Source organism: Leptodactylus fuscus, chromosome 3 (assembly GCF_031893055.1).
Source record: "Leptodactylus fuscus isolate aLepFus1 chromosome 3, aLepFus1.hap2, whole genome shotgun sequence".
Classification (NCBI taxonomy): domain Eukaryota; kingdom Metazoa; phylum Chordata; class Amphibia; order Anura; family Leptodactylidae; genus Leptodactylus; species Leptodactylus fuscus.
In genome coordinates, this window is record NC_134267.1 from 153,470,421 (window position 1) to 153,494,679 (window position 24,259).

Sequence of the window (24,259 nt, forward strand, 5' to 3'; positions counted from 1 at the left end):
AATTATTTCACAGTCACATAAGATATATATATATTTTTTTTCTTATGGTAGAGTTGGAAGGGACCTCAAGGGCCATCGTGTCCAACCCCCTGCGAGTGCAGGTTTTCCTAAATCATCCCAGCTATATGTTTATCCAGATTCCGCTTGAAGATTTCCATTGATGGAGCGCCCACCACCTCCCGTGGCAGCCTATTCCACTCTCTCACTACCCTCACTGTCAGAAAGTTTTTCCTAATGTCTAATCTGTATCTCTTTCCCTTTAGTTTCATCCCATTGCTTCTTGTACTTCCTTGTGCTAATGAGAATAGGGTAGATCCCTCTGCACTGTGACTACCTTTCAGATATTTGTAGACTGCTATTAAATCTCCCCTCAGCCTTCTCTTCTGCAAACTAAACAATCCCAGTTCTTTTAGCCGCTCCTCATAGGACATGGTTTGCAGACCTTCCACCATTTTGGTTGCTCTTCTCTGGACTTGCTCCAATATATCGATGTCTTTCTTGAATTGAGGCGCCCAGAACTGTACACAGTATTCCAGGTGTGGTCTGACCAGGGAAGATTACAGCGGAATAATGACCTCTCTTGATCTAGATTCAATGCTTGTCTTAATACATCCCAGAATTTTATTAGCCTTTTTTGCAGCAGCACCGCACTGTTGGCTCATGTTGAATTTGTGATCTACTATTATGCCCAAGTCCTTTTCCCCTATGCTATCACTTAGTTCTATTCCTCCCATACTATATATGTTTTTTACATTTCTGTTACCCAGATGTAGAACTTTGCATTTGTCCCTGTTAAATACCATTTTGTTCGCCTCCGCCCATTGTTCCAGTGTGTCTAAGTCCTTTTGAATACACTCTCTCTCCTCTCTAGTGTTGGCTATTCCTCCTATCTTCGTATCATCTGCAAATTTTATGAGTTCCCCAATAATTCCATTGTCCAGATCATTTATAAAGATATTAAAAAGTACTGGGCCCAGAACAGAGCCCTGCGGCACCCCGCTTTTGACTTTCTTCCAGTTCGATGTGTAGCCATTTAGTATTACTCGTTGTGCCCGATCATTAAGCCAGTTGTGAATCCACCTAACTGATTTTTTGTCAAAGCCATACTTAATCATTTTTTCAATAAGAAGGTTATGTGATACTTTATCAAATGCCTTACTGAAGTCAAGATATACTATGTCCACGGCATTCCCTTGGTCCAACCATTCAGTGATTTTGTTGTAGAAGGAAATCAGGTTAGTCTGACAAGATTTATTGTTCATAAAGCCGTGCTGGCTCTGGTTAATTAATGCCTTCCCATCAAGGTACCGAAGTAAATGTTCCTTGACAATTTGCTCAAAGATTTTTCCTGCTATATATTTATTCATTTTATAATAGAAACCTTTTCACCCTGAATTTATTACTACAAGCAAACTACAATTTTACTGCACAGTATTGTTGCACTCACCTTGCTACGTGTGCTCTGGCGGTGTGTACCACTTGAAGCCTACAGTGCCAATCGTGTGGCCTCCAATTACCAGGGCCCAGAGTACTCCCTTAAGCTCAGTCCCCACATAACAAAACTACTTAAAAAATTCTGCAAAAAACACATAATTTTTTTTCCATTGCTATTTTCTCAGCATTTTTTCTTCCTTTATTGAATATATAGTGAAAAAAATGATCATGCTGTCTTTTTCAAAAATGCACCTTTTTTTTCCAGCTATTTTTTTCTGCAACGTGTAGATGAAATTAAAATCTGTGCACACATTTAAAAGATATGACCCCTGGAAGATTATATGTAAACTAGCTCTAATACTCCATGTAGGCAGGAACCTTTTATGTTAAGGTTATCACCCACTTGGAGAATCAGGACTAATTTACATATATTCTTCCAGGGGTCATATCTTTTAAACGGGTGGTCAAAAAAGGAAAATAAATTGATTAGTGTATTGGGAAGAATCAAACAATGTATTATTTAGCATTTTCTACTTGATTCTCTTAAAAAAAAATTTTAACCCCTTCCCGCCGATGGCATTTTTTGATTTTCGTTTTTCGTTTTTGACTCCCCTCCTTCTAAACCCCATAACTTTTTTATTTCTCCACTCCCAGAGCCATATGAAGTATTAATTTTTGCGGGACAAATTTTTCTTCATGTTGCCACCATTAATTATTCTGTAGAATGTACTGGGAAGCTGGAAAAATATTCAGAATGGGGTGGATTTGAAGAAAAAATGCATTTCTGCAAATTTCTTACGGGCTTTGGTTTTACGGCGTTCACTGTGCAGCCAAAATGAAATGTCCCCTGTATTCTGTGTTTCGGTACAATTCCAGGGATACCAAATTTATATGGTTTTATTTAGATTTTGACCCCTTAAAAAAGACAAAACTGTGTTAAAAAAATGTTTTTCTAAAAGTCGCCATATTCTGACAGCCGTAACTTTTTTATACATCCATGTATGTGGATGCATAGGGCGTTTTTTGTTTTTTTTGCGGGGCCGAGTGTACTTTTTAGTTCTACCATTTTCGGGAAATGTTATTGCTTTGATCACTTTTTATTCAATTTTTTTTCAGAATCAAAACAGTGAAAAAACGGCGGTTTGGCACTTTTGACTATTTTTCCCGCTACGGCATTTACCAAACAGGAAAAATATTTTTATAGATTTGTAGAACGGGCGATTTCGGGCACGGGGATACCTAACATGTATGTGTTTCACAGTTTTTAACTACTTTTATATGTGTTCTAGGGAAAGGGGGGTGATTTGAATTTTTAATACTTTTTATATTTTTTATATTTTTTTTAAACTTTTTTTTAATTTATTTTTTTTGGCATTTATTAGACCCCCTAGGGGTGTTGAACCCCAGGGGTCTGATCACTAATGAAATGCATTACAAAAAATCATCCTTTCTTTTGCAGGCTGCATAGACCAGCCTGCAAAAGAAAGAGATTGCAGACCGGCCGGGGAGCCTTGTAAAGCCTTTGACGTGGCGCTGGAGAGGTTAATGCCTCCGATCGGTCCGGGGACTGATCGTAGACATTAGAGCCCGTTGTCTACTGCTTATAGCAGTAGACACCCGGCGGCTATGGCGGCCGTCCGGCTCCCGGGCGGTCACCATAGTTACACACCCGACATGCGCCGTACTATTACGGCGGATGTCGGGAAGGGGTTAATTAAACTCCCGGCTGATATTGTGTCTTAGGGCTCCTTACATCACTGAAATCCATCTCAATCACCTGTGATAATTACTTTGCCAGGTGAGCTTGATTAAAGGAAACCCACTTGGGGCTGAAGCCCCACGTTGCAAAATGCAGCATATTACATTACCTTCAAAGTGGATGGGATTCTGGCTAATCTGCAGCCCATCTGCGTTGTTGAAAATTGCAGCATGTCAATTATACCTGCATAAACGCTGGCAATTTCCTTACAGGTTTAATAATGGCACAAACTACATAGAGAAAAACTCTTGAAAAACACAATGAAAAACGCTGCAGAAAAATTGTGCTGCATTTTGCTACGTGGGACCTTAGTATGGGAAGAATATTCTACATTTTTAAGCAGGCTACAGGTTTCAAGCAATATGGCAAAGAAAAAGGATCTCTCTGATGATGAAAAGTGTCAAATAGTGCAATATGTTGGACAAAGTATGAAAACATTAGATATTTAAAAAAGGACCTGTCACCTGGTACAAAATGCTAAAAGCCTTATCATTTGGTGTTTTTCTCTTTAAAATCCTCCCACCCGTTCTAAAGATATGGCCCTGGAAAGTTACATGTGAACTAAATCTGATTTTCCATGTGGGCAGGAACCTTTTGTATCTCTCTGAAAATCTAAAAAGGTTTACATCCACAAGGAGAATCAGGGCTATAATCTTCCAGTGGCCATATTTTTTGAATGGGTGAACAGATTTAAAAAAAATAAAAAATACCAGCTTGTTCAGGGGTGCAGTGAGAACCAAATGTGTTTTGGCATTTAGCATTTTGTTCTTGGAGACAGATCCTCTTTAAGGGTGATTATTGTACTGTGAAGAGATTTGTGGCTGATTCAGAGCACATATGGGTTCATGCAGATAAAGGTATAATGAGGAAGGCTCCTGCCAGACAAATTCATTGCATTAAGAGTGAAGCTGCTAAAATAATATTACAAAGCAGTAGACATGTATTAGAACCTGCCAGTGCCTTTCAAATCACATAAACCTCAAGGTGTAGGATCCTCCTGAGGCTTGCAGTTGCACATGAACCTATCTGGCTACCTCTAAACAGTGCTCACAAGCAGAAATGGTTGCATTCAGTGGCGTAACTAGGAATGGCGGGGCCCCGTGGCGAACTTTTGACATGCCCCCCCCCAACCGACACCGACGCTGAAGACCTCAACCGACCCCCTCCTCCGCACTCTATTATGTCCCTTAGTAAGCCCTGCACACGGTATTATACCCCATAGTGGCCCCTGCACACAGAATAATGTCCATTAGTGGCCCCTGCACACAGTATTATGTCCATTAGTGGCCCCTGCACACAGTATTATGTCCATTAGTGGCCCCTGCACACAGTATTATGTCCCTTAGTGGCTCCTGCACACAGTATTTTGTCCCTTAGTGGTCCCTGCACACAGTATTATGTCCCATAGTGGCCCCTTCACACAGTATTATCCCCCATAGTGGCCCCTGCACACAGTATTATGTCCCTTAGTGGCCCCTGCACACAGTATTATGCTCCATAGTGGCTCCTGCACACAGTATTATCCCCCATAGTGGCCGCTGCACACAGTATTATAGCCCATAGTGGACACCCATAAACAATTATTATACTCTGGGGTCTTTTCAGAGCAAGCCGAGTTCATGTGACGTCAGAGACGTCAGACAAGTAGGAAGGAGGCCTGACAGGATCGTGGCGAGGTAAGTAACAGTGTTTTTTACATTCCCTTACCTCTCTCGGTCCGCCGATCATTATACTCGGGGGTCTGCAAAGACCTCCGAGTATAATGATAGCAGCGGTAGAGGCTGTCACCGGGCCCCTAATGTCCTGGGCCCTGTGGCAGCTGCCTCCGCTGCTATGGCGGTAGTTATGCCACTGGTTCCATTGCGCCCAGACACGGAGACTATTTTTGAAACAGTTTTGTTTACTGATAAGTGCTGTGTAACCCTGGATTGTCCAAATGGATGGACTAGTGGATGGTTGGTAGATGGCCACCATGTCCCAAAAGGGCTGTGTTGTCAGAAGGTGGCAGAATCACGTTTTGGCCTGGAATTATGGGGAGAGAGTTGGTAGGCCTCTATAGGATCCCTGATGAGTGCTGAAAAGTATATAGAGTTTCTGGCTGACCACTTTCTGCCATGGTACAAAAAGAAGAACCATGCCTTCTGTAGTAAAATATTCTTCATAGAGGTGTTTCACTTACTTATAACTAAAGGCTCCTGTAGTCCCAAAACTGAATGAAGTTATGCCTGTGTTCAGAACACTGTGTGGCAGTACCATAAGGCACTAACGAGTGATTATGAAGATAATCTTGTTTCCCTAAGTCCTAACAGCGGCACAATGTGGGGTATTTCTGCCCCTGTGTGCTGGTAGGACAGGCGGATATTTAATTAGCCAATAAGATGCGTGGCAGGCCCTATAAGAGGGCACAAGAACCTCCCCTCTGCGTGTAAATACAAAAGTACCTCCATAATATTTATATACAGCTTTTAGACATAAGATATGATTCCCAGGGTGGGAAATCTTGTGCCGCTGTTAGGACTTAGGGAAACAAGATTATCTTCATAATCACTCGTTCCCTGTCGTCCTCAACAGCGGCACAATGTGGGGATATAGCAAGCAGGTCCCCAGGATGGGTGGGATTAACCCATAACCGAACTTAAAACGGTATGGGCAAAAGCAGTGGAACCTGCCACTTGGTCCTTCAGGCGATAATGCCGGATGAAGGTAGATTCCGACGCCCAGGAGGCCGCTGCACAGATTTGATCCACCGGCAAGGCACTCTTCTCAGCCTGAGAGGTGGACACTGCCCTGGTTGAGTGGGCATGAAGAAATGCTGGAGCCGACAAACCTTGGGTGGTATAGGCGATCTTAATAGTCTCGGTCACCCACCGGGATATTGTGGCTTTAGCGGCTTTGGCGCCCTTGTTTCTCCCCGAGTAGCTGACCAACAAGTTTTCAGTTCGCCTAAAAGGGCGAGTGCGCTGTAAGTAAATCTGTAGGCATCTGACCACGTCCAGTTTGTGCCATCTCTCTTCTTCAGCAGAAGAAGGGAAAGGAAAAAATACCGGAAGGGAGATTATCTGGTTTCTGTTTACAGCGGATGGAACCTTGGGACGAAAACCCGGGAGGAACCTAAGCTGCACATGGTCAGAGAGAAAGGTGGTATATGGCTCCTCAGCGGACAAGGCTTGCAGTTCACCAACCCGTTTGGCAGTTGTTACTGCCAATAGTAGCGCCATCTTGCCGGTTAATGACTTGAGGGAGCTTTCCTCCAAAGGTTCAAATGGATGAACACATAGAGCGTTTAGGACAGGAATAAGGTCCCATTGGTGGACAGGGGTGTTTACCACCGGTCTCAGCCTAGTTGCCCCTTTAATAAAGGTGCTCACTAAGGAATCTTGAGACAAACGCCTCCCCAGATAGGCGGACAGGGCCGCAACGTGTACTTTGAGTGTGGCCACAGCGAGACCTCTGTCTAGTCCGTCTTAAAGGAAGTCCAGGATCGCCTCCGTAGGGGGATCGGTGGAGTCCACTTGATGCTGCAGACACCAGGCATTAAAGATGTTACTTATTCGACGGTAGTTCTTGTTAGTCGAATCTGCTCTGGCGCTGGATAGGGTCTTCAAGACGGCTTGTGACAGTCCTCTATTTCTCAATAGGGACTGGTCAACCTCCAGGCTGTCAGGTTGAGTCTCCTCAGATCCTGGCATCTCAGCTCTCCTTGGGTTACCAGGTCTGGGAGTGGGGGAAGCCTCCAATATATGCCCTGACTCATTTGTATGAGCTGAGCAAACCAAGCCCTTTTTGGCCAGAACGGGATTATGGCTATTCCCGAGGCTTGGTCCTGTCTTATTTTTATCAATACCTTCGGTATGATTGGAATTGGAGGGAAAATGTAAAACAGCCTGAACCTCCAAGGGATGGACAGGGCATCCACTGCCAAAGGATTGTCCTCCTGGTACAGGGAGCAGAAGGTCCCTACCTTGGCGTTGAGTCGGGTAGCCATAAGATCGACCTCCGGGAGACCCCATCTCTGGACGATCTGTTGAAATACGTCTGGATTGAGAGACCATTCTCCTGATACGGTAATACCCCGACTCAGCTGATCCGCTACTATGTTCAGGGAGCCCTTTATGTGAACAGCGGACAACTGGACCAGATTCTTCTCTGCCCAGGTGAAAATGAGATTCGTCTCTCTCAGCAAGGTTGGTGACCTGGTGCCCCCTTGTTTGTTTATATAAACAACCACCGTCGTATTGTCTGACCGGATCTTGACTGACTTGCCTTTCAATTCCGGGGCAAAGTGTACTAGGGCCAGGTACACTGCTCTGAGTTCCTTGAGATTGGATGACCCCAGCTCCGGACATCTCCATCATCCTTGTACAGTTTTGTCTTGACAATGGGCTCCCCATCCCCACTGGGATGCATCTGTTGTCAACAGGGTCCACACTGTCGGGACCGTGGACCTTCCGTCTTTCAGGCGTATCCACCATCTGAGGGAAAGACGGGTAGCGGGAGAAAGGCAGATCTTCTTGTGCAGTCCCCGTGGAGACCTGTTCCAGGTTCTCAACACTTCCATCTGTAGGGGACGCAAATGCCATAAAGCCCAAGGGACCGCCCTGGCCGAGGATGACATTAGGCCCAGAACTCTCATGGCGGTGCGGATAGTTACCTGCCGAGTGCGCAATAGGAATCGTGCACTGGCTTGGATCCTTTCTTTTCTCGGACCGGAGAGGAAGATCTGCATCGCTTCTGAATCCACTAAAAAACCGAGGAATTTCCTTCGGGTGGATGGAACGACTTCGGACTTCTCCCAATTGATAATCCATCCTAATTCTTGTAGGAAGTTGATGGCAAGATTGAGCTGCTGGAGGAGGGCAGCAGGGGACTGAGCTTTCAATAGCCAGTCGTCTAGATAAGGGACGATGAAAAGACCCTGAAGTCTGAGGGTCGCAGCGACCGGAGCGATCACCTTGGTGAATACCAGTGGGGCGGATGTGATGCCGAAAGGCAGAGCTGTGAACTGATAGTGCTCCCTGTGGCCTGCCATGGAAACGGCAATCCTGAGGAACTTCCTGTGGGAAGGAGCAATAGGGACATGTAGATAAGCGTCCTTCAAGTCGAGGGTAACCATCACTTCTCCTGGTTGAAGAAAAACAGCTACGGAATCCACGGTCTCCATTCGAAATGACCTCTTTCTGATAAACTGGTTGAGGTACCTCAGGTCTATTATCATTCTCCAGCCCCCGGTGACTTTGGGGACCAGAAAGACGGGGGAGTAAACTCCCAGACCGTGATCTGAGGTTGGTACCTTCTCCAGGGCGCCCTTGGTAACATAATCGGCGACCGAGGCTTCCAGACTGGACTGCTGAGAAGGTGAAAGGATTCGGGTGATGACGAACCGATCTGGAGGAGGAAGGTGAAAATCGATATGATACCCGTGCTGTATAATCTTCAACACCCAAGGGTCTTGAATGTGGGTGGACCATGCTTTGAAAAAGGAGGCGAGACGTCCTCCCACAGGAAGAGGGGCCACAGGGAGCTGCCCCACGTCAAAACTCAGGCTTCCTCTTGGCATCCTCCTTGGGAGCGCCACGTCCGGCACCCCTAGGGCGGTATCTAGAACGCTGCTGCTGAGCCGGGCGTCTATAATTAGAGGAAGAACCTCTGCCTCTAGAGGGAGCACGTCTGCCCCTGGATGCTTGAGGTAGGGACCTTCCCCTACCTTCAGCTAAACCCTCCATAATGGCATCCAAACTTTGGCCAAACACTCTTCCCGGTTCAAAGGGGAGAGCGCAGAGAGCTGCCTTAGATGCAAAATCTGCACGCCAAGGCTTTAGCCACAGGGGTCTACGGGCAGCGGTGGATAACGCCATAGATTTGGCGGAGATCTTCAATTGATGGCGGGAAGCTTCCGCCAGATAATCTGCGGCCCTATGAACTCTCTTCATAGAGGACAGAATTTCGTCTCTATCCACGCCCGCATCTATATCCCGCTCCAAGGCGGCTAAACGGTTGCGCAGAAAGTCGCCAACCGTGGAGGAGGCTATGGCCACAGAGGCTTGTGCAGAGGAAGCGGAGTAGATCTTCTTTAGAGCAGAGTCCGCCCTGCGATCCAGAGGGTCTTGAAGATTGGAACCATCTTCTAGGGGCACCAGGGTTCTGCGGGACAGCTTGGCAACGGCCAAATCCACCTTCGGGGGAGGCCCCCAGGAATCCCACTGGGCAGTGTCAACAGGAAACAAAGTCTTGAAAATCCTGGAGAGAGTGTGTCCCTTCTCTGGCTGTTTCCACTGCTGCGCCATAAGGTCGGACAGCGTGGCGTCCGCATGGAAGGCAATATGTCCCCCAGAGGCAGACGTGGAGGCTTCCCCGTCAACATCTCGGCCCACTGTAGACCGGATGGACTTCAGCAGCCTGCCTGTTTGTTCATAGTGGAACACAGGTCTGCCGGAAATTACTGAGTCGTCCTCAGAAGAATCATCCTCTGCCACCCGCAGCAATTCCAAAGGTGGCAGGGAGGAGGAACGGTGCTCAGGGCATGGTCTTTTGGTAAGCTGAGACAAGGTGGCATGAATTCCTTTGAGGGAATCATCCTGCAAAACAAAAGGAGAAAACAAGCAAGGGAAAACCTATTTACCCAAGCGATGCCCAAACTCACCATCTCCTTGACCCAGGCCATCATATCTCTGGGAGAGGGCTCCTCAGGTGGAGGACCTCTACACCCGCGACAACGGGCCCATTCATAGCCTAAAAATAATAGGCAAGTTATAGGACCACAACACATGAAAGGGACCAACCCCTTAAGCCGCTACCTACCATCAGGGAGCGGTGTGTCGCAATTAAAACAGGAAAGGTGTTTCCTCTTGGCAGAGGATTTCCTCCTACCATCCCCAGGAGGGGTAGTAGAGGATGACATATCCTGCAATAAAGAGATAATAGACCATGCAAACTGTCACCATGCATCATACCATTGCACTTTTTTTTTTTTTTTTTTTTTAAAAAGGGTAGATCTTACCAGGTTCAGAAGACCGGATGAGTAAAGGTGACAGATAATAACCAGACTCAGGTTAACAAACGCAAACGCAATGCCAGTGAGACCAATAACAGACTCACAATAATAGCACAGCCTTCCAGATGCAGCAGGAAGGTACAAGTGACACGGCCGGCCTGACCTTTAACCTGGCCGGCCGGAAATGGGAGGAGCTAACCGCTCCCATCCACTACCCCAAAACAGGGGTTAATAAAGGCTACTATCTCCCCTCCCCAGCAATCCCCAAGCCAGGGGAACACTCACCCTCTCCTCCGCTAGGGCTCCGAACACTGGGAGTGGAGCCTGAAGTGAAGTGAAGGATAGTTTAGCTGGCCGTGCCGCCGGCCGGCCTGACCTCTAACCCGCGCCGCGAACTTCCGGTCAAAACCGGAAGTGAGCGCAAGCAAAGTGCGGCCGCCGCGAATGCAGCCATACAGAGGAGTTCCGGCTGCCGCACGGACCCGCCGTAACCACGGACGCAGTGGCGTGGTGCGGCTCTGAGGATCAGCGCTCAACAGACGCTGAAAGGGTAAGGAGGAGAGGGGAGGGAGCGGGGGAGGAGAAGGAGGATTCAGGGGGAAAAGCCAACGCAGGCTAACCAGCACCCTCTCCATAGGAAGAGGGTGATTTTGACAAAAACATCAAGCTCAACAGCTGAGCCCTGTAAGAGGACACAAGTCCTCACACCTGTCCTCTGTCCACACAGGACAGAAAAAAACACGCAGAGGGGAGGTTCTTGTGCCCTCTTATAGGGCCTGCCACGCATCTTATTGGCTAATTAAATATCCGCCTGTCCTACCAGCACACAGGGGCAGAAATACCCCACATTGTGCCGCTGTTGAGGACGACAGGGAACAGTAATGATATGAACTGCGCAATTCTGATAAAATCCTTCAAACATGGCTTGTTGGTATATGCCAAGTAGAATAGTAGAGTGTATAAGGCCCAACATAGAAATATACCAGTGTTATAGATATAAGTGGGGGCCCCATTACAGATTTTGCAATGGAGCCCAGGAGCTTTAAGTTACACCTCTGTTGATTAAGGGAATAGAGGCAAGACATGTGTGACCATCACTCATTTCAAGTGAGGAGTTCGGTGGGAGTTCTCAAGAAAAGCTAATGTTCTAGTTAGACTTATTGATGATTTCTTTCAAAATGAACACTGCCCTTGCTGAGGTCCCAAATCCCCAATAATAAATGTAACCGTACTCATCCTAATCCTTGGAGAAGAGCAACATGTGTCTCCCTAATCTCTAAAAATCACATTGTTTAAGAAAATCTAATTTCATACATCCTTCAGCTGTTCATGTATTATCTCAACATTGCCTTTTCTGTGGGTAGACTCAATATAAAATCTGGCTATTGAAATGTATCAATTACTTTTGTGCTGTATTCTTTATACTCCTAATACTAGAAGGTCAAATGCATTAACTTGAAAACCAATACAGAGCCTCTTATGTTTTGTCTTCCTTGATACTTCTATGTCTGACAGTAAAAACACCTGCTTATTACTTTAGTTATATTGTTATGATGTGGTTTCTGCTCTGAAATACAGTATAGTATAAGAGTATAACATGATTATAATGAATGGTTTCACATTCTAGCAGTTATGACAGTAGATTAAGTCAGCGCTAAAGAAAAATCCAGTTTATTCACTAAGTAGACATGAGCCCAGATCTTCTTACTGAAACTTGTTATGTCACTTTTATTTGGTTCTTAACAGATACATCTAACATTTCAAAACTTCTGAGCATTTATTCTAATTTTCTTTTGTAGAGCCCCCTCTTGTCTTTCATGGGGTCTTATTGTGCTCCTTACAAGGTATTTGCTTACTTGTATATGACAAGTTTCCCCAGGTGTTGTGGTTTTCTCCAGGATGGATCCATCGCTTTGTGCTGCGTATTAAAACACACATCCAATTATAAAAGAAACTGGACCATGCAATATAATGATATTTCTATATCATTGTATTAGAGAATTTTGCCTTTAACCAGCTACATGGACTCACCACAGTATATGCTTTGGGCTGTGCATTGTTTTCAGTGCAGGAATCAGTCTACACACTAGGTCCTACACTGAAGATGATAGACTGAGAAGCAGAGCAAGCTAAGAAATTACAGTACGTTACAAAGTCCTCAACTACCATTAATTTTCCATCTAAATAGAAGGTTCACTTTAACAGTTAAACTTATATATTAGAAATTATTTTAAATGAAATGTTTCCATTTTTCCACTGCATAGAACCAGTACAACTCTACAATTCTCAATGTGATCTTGGTACCAGCCACTTTGATTTCCATTGCATGCTATAGATGCCGAATGCTATTAATATATGAATGCTTGCTTTTGTACTTTCCAGCTCAGATGACTCAGGCTAGTGATGACAAATTATTACAGTTAGGAATCTCAGTGTTCTAAACAGCTAGTGACTGTGCCAAAATAAGAAGCTTCTACAGTTTTCAGAATTCTGCTAACCTTATTCAATCAGTAGCTGAGGAGGGATATTTAAAATCTGTTCCTGGTCATCCAGTTGCCTGCTATTAGTTTATACTTTAGCGAGGATCTGAGCTCTGATCTTTTGTGCTGTACTAATGATCATTGGCCTGTTCTCGGAAATTCATTTGTCTTTTAATTTTGGCTCTGACAATATCTTTCGGATTGACCTTTTGGTTTGGACACATTCACTCTTCTGATTCATCCCTCTGGTCAAGATCTGCCTTGTGAGTTTGTTGCAGATTCTGGTTTGACTTCAGATTTTAGAGAGAATATTTCTTATACTAGTTTCTGTGGTGATAATTTGGGTCCAAATTCAGAACAAGTTCACCCTTCTGGTGCTGGTGAAGACATTTGAGTGCCCAGGGTCTATTTCAGTGCCATGTGAAATTTAGATATCTTATTCTACTACTCTCTGTTGTCAGCCAGATCCTGCAATTTTTGATATTTGCTCTAGCGATAATATCTACTATCAGTATGTATTGATAATAAGGTAGAGGAAACTATGATATAAGGGGAGGGGGCTAATAGTTACCCTAGCTTTATTAACAATAAGTCCTCCTTATTATCTTTTATCATGTTGTGAACCAATGAAAGCTACGTTTTATTCATTTTCACTGGTTGGATCCATCCACTTTCTTGACGTCATTAAAACTTATCCCTGTTCATAAATATGTGGCCCCTTATCAGTAATAAAGACCTTTAATTTCACAGAAAATAATAAAATATACTCATCTTACCACGCTCCCCCGCTGCATCCTGATGCTGAAGTCTCTCTCTGAAAAGACCCCCGAGTATAATAATACAGATCATGGGTGGGCCACTATGGGGCATAAGAGTTGGGTGGGCAACTGTGGGGCATAATATAGGCATCAGGGGCCGCTGTGGAACATAATATATATATATATATATATATATATATATATATATATATATATATATATATATATATATAGGGGTTAGGTGCGTGGAGAAGTGAGGAGTCAAAGATGTCTGTTTAGCAAACTTTACAGAGTCAAGTCACAGCTGGAAGAAGTGGTCATGGAGATCCAAAGGGAAGACAACTCCTGTAAGTATTACTGCACAAAATATTATCGCATTGTATTCACTGTAATGTTACCACTAGCACACACCCCCTCCACTGCCTGAAGCGGATGATCAAAAGATAAACCCCCTTCCCCCTGGTATTCAGTCTTTTGATCGTCCACCTCAGGCAGAGGTTTTAGGCAACTTTCCACTATTTCAAGAAATCTAGCCATAAATTTTCATATTTTAAAATCAGGTCAGAAGAAGTATTATATCTACTTATGGAGACTATTGCCTTTCCAGGCCACCATGTGACGTACAAGCTCTAGAGTCTGCTTGTGAAAGGCACCTCTACACAGTATAATGTCCTATAGCTGCCCCTCCACACAGTATAATAGTGTTTGTATTATTTTTAGATATTTTTAGGGGTCACCACCCACAAACTATAATTATACTCTGGAGTCTCTACAGTGTTACTCACATTCCCTGAGCTCCAGCATAGATTTTCAGTCCTCTTCAATGACGTCACAGGGGGGTTAAGTGTCATTGTGCATTGTGACATCGGCCTGTCCCATGTGATATATGAAACATCATTGAAGAGGACCATAGACCCACTCCAGAGTCCAGTAGAGGTTCAAATGTATTTGGTCCAAACAAGGCGAATTTCGCGAGGTTTGACAAAAGCAATACTATTGCTGCATCTTAGGGAGCCTTCACACGGAGTTTACGCTCCGCTCATTCTGAACGTAAACTCATTCAGAGTGACTGGCATAAAAAACAGATCCCATTGGCTTGAATGGGTGCCAGCATATGCACAATCCCCATTGAAATCAATGGGAGGCTTTTTTTAACTATTGCTTTCAATGTGATACGCGCGTGTCACATTGAAAGCAATAGGTAAAAAAGCCACCCATTGATTTCAATGGGGAGCACATGTATGCCAGCACCCATTCAAGTCAATAGGATCTGTTTTTTACGCCGCTCATTCTGAATGATTTTTACGTTCAGAATGAGCGAGCGTAAACTCTGTGTGAAGGCTCCCTTACTGTTTCCAGCTCCTGCCCATGGCCAGCTCAACTTCTCACTGGCAGTACATAATAAGGGACATAGAAGATGAATATTTGGTCCTTAAAAAATAAGCCACAAAGTGTCAAGTGATTCATAAATAGTGCAACAAAACATATACCACCCAGAAACAACAAACACTTGCGGTCATGCTGAAAATCAAATACCAAAGGAGAACAGGTGACACCTCGACTTTTGTTTTAATGAGCTTCATCAGGAGTTAATAGGAAAAAATGGAGTATATATAGGGCTGGTGTTAACTCTATAGTAGGAGACACCTGAAAGAGCACGGTATGCCATATAGTACAAGGTTTCGACTGCTTCCCTTTGGTATTTGATTTTCAATCTATCCGCAGGTATTTGTTGTTTCTGGGTGGTATATGTTTTATTGCACTATTTATAATCATTTCACACTTTGTGGCTTATTTTTTTAAGGGCCAATTATTCATTTTCTATGCCGTTTATTATGTGCTGCATTAGTACACATGCACAATTGCACTTTCACTTTACCATTTATGTAATATAACCTATTTATTGGTCTCATTGATCTTCTATACCTTGGGACTGTCTTTGCTGTGTCTTTTCCATCATGCCAGGTTTTGTATTATGCTTTTTGTGATTTTTCATGAATTTTGTAATAAATTATATTTATATTTTTGGCTAAATGTTTTTGTTAGTGGTCTCTGTTTGTTGTAACTTATGGACATAGAAGACCTAATCACAGGATAGTTAATCAATATCAGATCCATACCGGGCATTCCCAAAGATCAGCTCTGTTTTCTGTATAGTGGATGACTTGAGTTACTACAGCTTAGTTCCCATTCACACCTCCTTTTGTATTTCTACAGCAGCTGCTGAAATCATTCCTGTGCATAATAATTTAGAGAAAAAAAAATGCTGTAAAGAGTTGATATGAAAAAGAGAGATTTTTCTGTAGACAAAAATGAGACATACTGCCAAATAAAAATAATGTGTGCTGCCCAGAACAATACAATTATTACAGATGGAGCCATCTGCAAGGAGTTTGTATGTTCTCCCCGTGATTGCATGGATTTCCATCCCATATTCCAAAAAAACATACTGATAGGGAAAAAAATGTACATTCTGAGCTCTATGTAGGGCTCACAATCTACATTTGAAGAGAAAAAAAAAAAGATTACAGATGGGCGAACATCTAATGGTTTTGTTTCGGTTGGCTTGGGTCTAAGATTCGTTTCAAGTCAAACAAGACCGGGGACCCACATTGTGAAAACACCATGATTTGGCCACAGCGGAATGCAGTACCTGGATTCTGGCTAGTCCCATCCAGATAGAAAAATATCTGCAGAGGATACGCTACAATTTCTAAACACGATGCGTTTTTGTAAATCAAAGCATGCCAATTATACCTATGGAAATGCTGGTGTTTTCTGTATAGGTATAATAAGGGCAGAAAGTCCGCAGGGAAAACTCTTTAGATTTTCTGTGAAAAGCGTTGCAGAAAAAAAAAAAGTGCGTTTTCGCTGCAATCTTTTCAGCAGCCTAAAATGACTTAAAGTAGAACACTTTCTATCCAATTTCTATCTTTCTAAGGCAAACACAGCTAAAGTGACATTATTATAATTTGAAGATACTCCACAGTATAATAGGTGGAGGTCAAGAGCAGTATAATAAATAAAACATAATAAAACATAATAATTCATACTCACCTTTTGTTACCTTCTGTCCTGTCTCTGCCTCTTTGGTAATGTCTGGCACTCTCCTGTCAAGTCATGCATCCGTGGTCACCGCTAAGGTCTGTGATTAGGCCTTAGCAGTGTCATGGGCTCACCGAGTGTCATGACGTCATGATGGCATGTCCATGTAACTACTGTTTGTCCAATCAGAGGCTATAGCAGTGATCCCGGGTGCATGATGTCATAGGAGAATACCAAACGCTGCAAACGATGCCCAAAAGAGAGAACAGAACAGACACTAAAGTGTAAAGTAGCAGCCATTTTAGTTCACCTGAGACAAATCTTAATTTGTTCGGTTTCATAAAAAAATAAAAAATAACAATTTGGAATATTGAGTCAAACCCGACCTCAGTTTGAGTTGGTTTGTCCATCTCTAATGATTATAAATATTCTGCTGTATATTTAGTTTACAATAAAAAATGCTTCATTTTCTATACTTTGGCTATTTTATGAATTTTGACTCTCTCCTGGTGCTGACCCTGTCTCTTAGCCGTGAAGTGAGTATTCTCTATTTCATCTACTATTTCGCATGCATCTGCCCTATTATATTCACAATACATTGTTGTCTTCCTACGTCTGCAATTAAGCCATGATTCACATTCTTATTCTTTTTTCGGATTGCTACTTAGCATGGCACTTGAAGAGAAAGGAGCGATGCTTAGAGACTTGGGTATAATCAGTTAGTTATGCCTAAGAAGCATTGCTGACACCCTTCAAAATGTGCCAGAACAACATCAGTCAAAAGCCATTGCAAAATGTTTAGGAATTAAAGGCTTTGCAGGTCTGTCTTGCATTCATTGAGAATAAAATGGCCACCAAGAGGCCTTTGGAAGACGAGCTGCCTCATCGCTATTGTGGCTCTTTATAACTTCCACAGAAGGGAGGCTCGGAGCTCTGTCTCATTGTAGCTAGCAGCATGTCCCCATTGCAGACTAGGTCACTGTTCAGACCAGCACCAAGCCTTATTGTGCTGTAAGCGGAGAGCGCGTTCTCTTGTTGATGTGAAAGGTCATTCTCCCACAGAGACTCCATACCTGAGCTTTTGTTACCAGGCGTCAAAAGACCCACAAAATTAAATTTATTTTCCGATTGTGGCTGAAAGCTGTTTGGGGTGTATCAGGTGATCTTTAACCTGTAAAATTCCATTAAACTTTTGTTCTTTGAATATTGATGCAGAGATATCTGAAACTGCTGGGAAAAGGCTTTTTCATTGTGTTGCACATTTATTGTAATAACTGCAAAGTGATAACATGTTATGGTTTTCTTCTGTCGTTTTACATGTAAAGGGTATGCACAAAGTTTTAAGTTATGGTCATTAGATATATCATTAAAATCTACATATATTAATACAATATTTAACCATCCAATAAATTCTTATCTTTCATCATGGTAACACTTCTTTATTTACATGATGAGATTATCATTTGCATAAATCAAGATATAAATTATACAAGCCACTATATATATACAGTATATATATATATATATATATATATATATATATATATATATATTCTACACAAATGTATCCGCAAGACAAGTATTACTGTTGTTTATCAACCAGATGAAATAATAATTGAACTCATTAATGTAATGGAATTTACATCTAAAATTTTCGGATAAACGCAGCCCCATGTATATCTGCATTACCGTTCCATACACAAGTATGAGTAACTTTTGTCTAAAACCTTACATTAGTTATAACCACTTAGGTTATTGCTGCGGATAAACTGCTGATGAAAAGCAAGAAGCATTTTCCTCCATCATGAAAGGCGGCCTCTGTGAGCAGTATGTTTTAGTGCTTACTTGTACTGTTAGTGAATAGGTGTTTTTGTATAGAGAAGGCCTGTGACTAAGAGGCGTAATCTAATAAATGAAGCAGCATGGTGCAGGACTGCAGTGATCTCTCAGCATGAGAGAGATGGGAGGTTGGAGAGAGGTTACAGGTACCCTTTATCCAGCATCGCAGGAAAGCTCCAATGTCCTGCTGCTAGAAATTTGTCTGCAAATTTTTCTCATTGAAGAAACTGCCTGGGCCTCTGAGAGATGGGTTGATATGATAACTTGATTAGTGCAAAGGATGGAATTGATGGCGGCATAGCGCCAGCTCAAAGGACCCTGTGCTCCAAGTCCTTAACCTCTCCTCAGGAGACCGCCGTTTATGTCTACTAATGTATCAGCCCCCTGGAATTTTACAAATAAGTTGTCTTGTTAGCACTAAGTGATATTAACAACTCTTACCATTAGCAGAGCCCAGAACTAGTGAATGCTTACAGATAAGGCTGTCTGGACAGGAACTGTCAGCAAAAAGATATATCATTTACTTACATGCAGAGATTAATAGGTATTTTCTATAATCAGTTATAAAATGTGAGTATAAATGCTTTGTTGGTGCACTGCAGAATATGTTGGTGCTATATTAATAAAGAGTATTATCACGTATATTAAATATGTGAACTTTAGAAGATAACTCAAATAAAAATATAAATATTTGTGGCATACACACAAATTTCCAGTATGAGATATAACCAATGTGAAGTACATGGTGGAGAAAACCTAAAAAAAAAATGCCGTTTTGGGGGGATTTTACCAGCAGAGAACAATATGAAATAAAAAAGAAATGTCTACTCCAGGGCATTCGGTTAGGTGGTGTGGAGGAGGTAGCTCGGTAGCAGCAAAGGTGCAGTCTCAAACAGTCAAAGACAGGGACACAAAATATGCAGCAAACTGGTTTATTTAGAAAAAAAAACAGGAAAATAAGTAAACCTTCACTTCAGGCACAAAATGAGCAAAACAAAAATACAGCTTTAACTTTAGGCAAAAACAAAATGAATTCCTGCTTGTCTGAGTGGTAAACTAAACAGAAATGACTATACTTGTGGCTTACTACCAGCCACACAAACAAAACAAGCACAATATCATCCCACCGAACTCAGGGTTACAGGACAGACCCAGCCACCTCCTCTCACTCCCTGGACCAGCACTGGAGTGCAGAATCTGCAGCCTCTTCTGGCTAATGACCAAGGAGTGACACCTGGAGCTGAGGCCTACTCAAGACCGGCACTGGACCACACATAAGTTAAAAACCTGGGGGAGATATGGTGTGATTCCAGCACCCTGCCTGTCACCTTCTTACAATGGTCTCTGACAGTCCTGCAGCAAAGAAGTTATGTACACCATTCACCTGACTGCTGCAGCCAGTTACTGGCCTCGACGTTCACATATCATAAGCATCACTACTGCTTCTAAGAGAGAACATGTCAGTAATACCAACTCAGATGGAGCATGCTAAGAACAAACAGGAAACGCTTATGAGTGTCTCTGTATTAAATCAGAGGCACATGGAGGTGCAGCAGGAACCCCTGGAATCTATAGGTGCTGTGGTTGGTGGTTGTATAGCGTTGTAATACGCTTTCATGCATGGTGTCTTAGCTTGGGCTACAATGAGGATATTGTATTGAAGCTTTGCAGATATTCATATGCTGGACATAGCCTTAGTCCACTAAACACAAGGGTAATATGTGTTGGCATACCTTTCTTTTACTGTACTGGAAACTGCAACAGATTCCTCTGTATCATAGAAGAGATGAAAAAAAAAAAATTACTGTACAGCATACATTGTTTTGCATTGTGACCAATGACCAGTGCATGCCAATTTATGGCTATACAGTAACATATGTTGGAGCTATATGTGAAGTAAATATTGTTGAATATTCATATAGAACGAACAGATGTGAGTAGATTATAAAGTAAGCTCTGATTATAGTACAGGCTAGGCTAAAATGTGTAAGTAGAAAATCTGAATTATTCATTTTTTGCACTCAATGGGTTAACATTGTTAACGTTAATAAAAAATTGGACTGATACAAATGTAAAAATGTAAAATGTGAGTTGAAAATCAATACCATAATAGTTATCGATAATGTTATCTTCAGATATTTATTGTGCACTTTTTGCCAATCATCATGTTTGGGACTGTGAGACCATGTGAAAGTAGGGCAAGTAAAAATGTTGGCATGGGTCATGAATGATTTACAAAGTTCCCCAAAGAGGATAGTCAATTAAGTTCACATTTCTATGTTGCTAAACAACAGGCAATCTTAGCTTCAGTAACGCTGAAAAGGAGAATAAGACTACCCCTTGAAATGGTCCTTTGAGAAGGTACAAAGAAGCACAAAACAAAAGGCGGTTCTGGTAGTGTGTTCACTCTCCTTCTATTGTCTCCACTTCAGCATCTAAGAGCCTTCATGTAAGAGGAGATGTTGTTAATATGGAAAGTGGGAGTTTTAGTTGTTCCACGCCAACAATACTGCTTCATTTCGGTCAGCCTCATTACAGAATAATCTGAAATGCTTCAGGAACATTCCCATTGATTATCATAAATAGCTGAAACATTCTTCCACAAACAAAGCAGGTTCCATCTGCCCATTGCATGTCTTCACCTTGACTTTAAATGGAAAGTCACTCCCCCTGCACAATAAGGCAACTTGGGTAGAAAAACATCAATACATTTGGTCTGCATGTGCTTTCAGTGAAATATCAACATAGAGACCTGATGCTTATTCATTGCTCAGCACACGTCTTTTTACCAGTGCTCGATTTCATTGAGCTCCATTCATTCCACCGCATTCTTTAAGTATGAAGGAATGCTCAAGCGAATGATGCCAATTTTGATCACTCCAAAACTACACCTTGCAAATCTACAGATCCTACTAATTATATTGGTTCTGCCTCATAAGCCTTAGAATATCAACTGAGGTGTCCTGGAATTGAATTAGCAAGCCATTAATCATGGACATGTGACACATAGAAATACATTCTACTCCATCTGTCCATTTCAATTATTGGACACTAATTGTTGAGTGCTGACACATTTGGTAGATTTATACTCTTAGGCACTCATCCATGTGACAGCGATAATCTTATTGAGAACCCATTCCTCATTTACTTTGCATTTCTCTAATGAAAATTACAGTATACATATTAACAAATGGCTGGCTGTGTCTTAACACCAAATCTTACCGCTAATATGTATTATGTGTTTAAGAAGGTTCATCTTGTCATTTATATTTATTTCTCGTCTTTCCAAAACCATTCTAACAAGATATCAGTTTTATTAAATTAGCTCTGAGTTTCATTGCAGATATCTTTCTATAAGGCTAAAGCCCCACTTTGCGGTAACGCAGCTTTTTTGCCGCTGCAGAAACACATAGTGAATGGGATTCTGGCTAATCTAATCGACTTATGGCAGAAAAAAAACGCTGTGGAAAAAGATTAGTTTCAAAAACGCCCGCCATTTTGAAAATCACAGCGTGTCAACCTGCGGTTTAATAATTAAGGAATAGAATCCAGAGAAAAACTCAGCAATAATACAATAAAAAACGATGCCGAAAAAATCACAAAGTGTTTCCGCTGCATTTTTTTTTTTGCAGTTTTTTCTAGCTGTGGTTTACAACGTGGGTCCTTAGCCTTAATGGTTACCTTACTCTTACGTGATATATGATAAAGTTATATGTTACAGGCTTCCTATAGTTGTTGCTGTTTTCTTGCTATTATTTTTGAGTCTATGCACTTTATATGAGTAATGGCCAAGTGTGCATGTTTTTTCAATGGGCAGATGGGAATAAGCTCCTGCCAGAGTCCTCTTGTTTCACCTTTAGAAGATGTGCAGCCAAGTATAGTGGTAAAATATGCACACATGGCACATATGAAAGCCACTGACCCCTATCAAAATACAAATGATTTCTGAACAATCTGAACACAGTAACAGTTTCCTTAGGGTTGGTTCACACTACTGCTATTTAAAGTAGTTGTCCAGGATAAAAAACAATTTATTAATACCCCCCCCCCCATGCTCCCCCTATCCAACTTTCTAATATATCTTTTTTTACTATATCCTACATATATTAAATTTTTTACCTTTTTGCTGATGTAACGGGTTTTCCATCTAATTCAGATCCTGACTCGTTACATTAGTGTAAAAGGCCTCACCTCCCCAGCCCCATTATACTTACCATCTCTTCTGGGTCTGAGTTCGATGTGTCATCCAGAGAAGGCCCCCTCCTCTTCTTTCTTTGTGTGTCAGCTCCCCACGCACTTGCAATAGTGCCTGGGAAGCCAGTTGACAACACTTACCCAGCTTCTCTTGCTTCTGGTCCAGAGCCGAGTCGTGACATCACTTCCAGAAGTGACGTTGGGCTGGGCTCCAGGCAGCGTGGGAGGCCTGCAGTGCAGAGCCAGCATCTCCTTCGCTCTAGGCAGATGTCAAGAACAGAAGGAGACATGAAGACAGGTAAGTATGATGTGGGGAAGCAGTGAGGGGCTTGAGTTAGTTAGTTGGGAAGAGCTAGTAGTGGGTGGGCTAGCTACAGAGACAGGGAGTGGGTGTGAAGGAAGGGGAGGGAGCAAAGCATTATGGTAGTTGTAGTATAGAACCACAGGAAGCTACTCCAAGTAAACAAATGCAGACCATGCCAGGATCTCCCAGAGAAAGTCAGAAATCACTCAAAACACTACTAAAGGTATTTGGATGCACTTATTAACCTATTAATACCACTAGTAGACCTTTTCTAAAAAAAAAAAAAAAAAAAAAAATAATAATAATTTTTGCCTGGAAAGCTCTTCAGGCTAAGGCCCCATATTGCGGAAACACAGCTTTTTTGTTTGCGGTTTTTTTTGAGCCAAAGCCAAGAATGGCTACAAAAGAAATGGGAATTATATAGGAAGTTCTTCTACCTCTACTTTCTGCTCAATCCACTCCTGATTTTGGCTCAAAAACTGCAGTATAATCTGCAACAAAAAAAGCTGTGTTTTCGCAACATGGGGCTTTAGCCTTAGGCCCGTTGCCCCATGGGCCGGAAATGCTGCTATTTGAAAAATCGCAGCGATTTACAGTACGAACAAAGTGGATGGAATTCTAGCGAATCCTGTGCCCACTTTGTGGTAAACACTGTGGTGCGGACACGTTGCGATTTCCAAAACTGCTGCGGTTTTGGAAATCACACCACGTCAATTATACCTACAGAATGCTGTGGGAAGAACCACGATGCATTGTTGCCGCCGCATTTTTTCCCACAGCGCTTTTTTGCTGCAGGATGCCCCCTGGGCATTAGCCTAAAGACATTTCAATGACAGTGTGAAATGAGGTAAAGTGAGCTGGCAGGATTGTAGACATAGTGACCAGGACCAGGCTGCATCTCCACTATATTTGTAACACAGAAGATAATCACTACAACCTTCTGTTAGAGAACTAAGGAGACATGGAGGCCTGGTACGGTACATGGGGAGAGCTTGGCAAAGTACCCTTTTTTCACACAAATAGTCAAATATAGGAACGTATAAAAACAGAAACAAAGAAGAAACAAATATGAAAATTCTGTGTTTGCAGTAGGGTTCAATGTGGAATTTTCTCTTTTACGTTTGGCGACACTGACCTCAATAAATATATTAGCTTAACACAGCATATTGCTCCTAATCTGTGAGACATAATGTATGAAAAGACCTGGTTGTTTCTGGTTATTTTTCTCTCTATAAATGGACCAGCATATAAATTCCTGCATTGTATCTGCCCCATAATAACTTGCAGGTGTGGATGTCTCTTTTGCTGCTTCCAGTGCGTTTTGGCAAAATGTCATCATCTACCAAATTAGATTTGTATTTGTGCGCAGATGACTAATCGTTTTGTCATGACTTTATATTGTTCAGCTTAAAGGCATCTGTGTTACCAAAATGCACATAACATCACTCAGTGGCT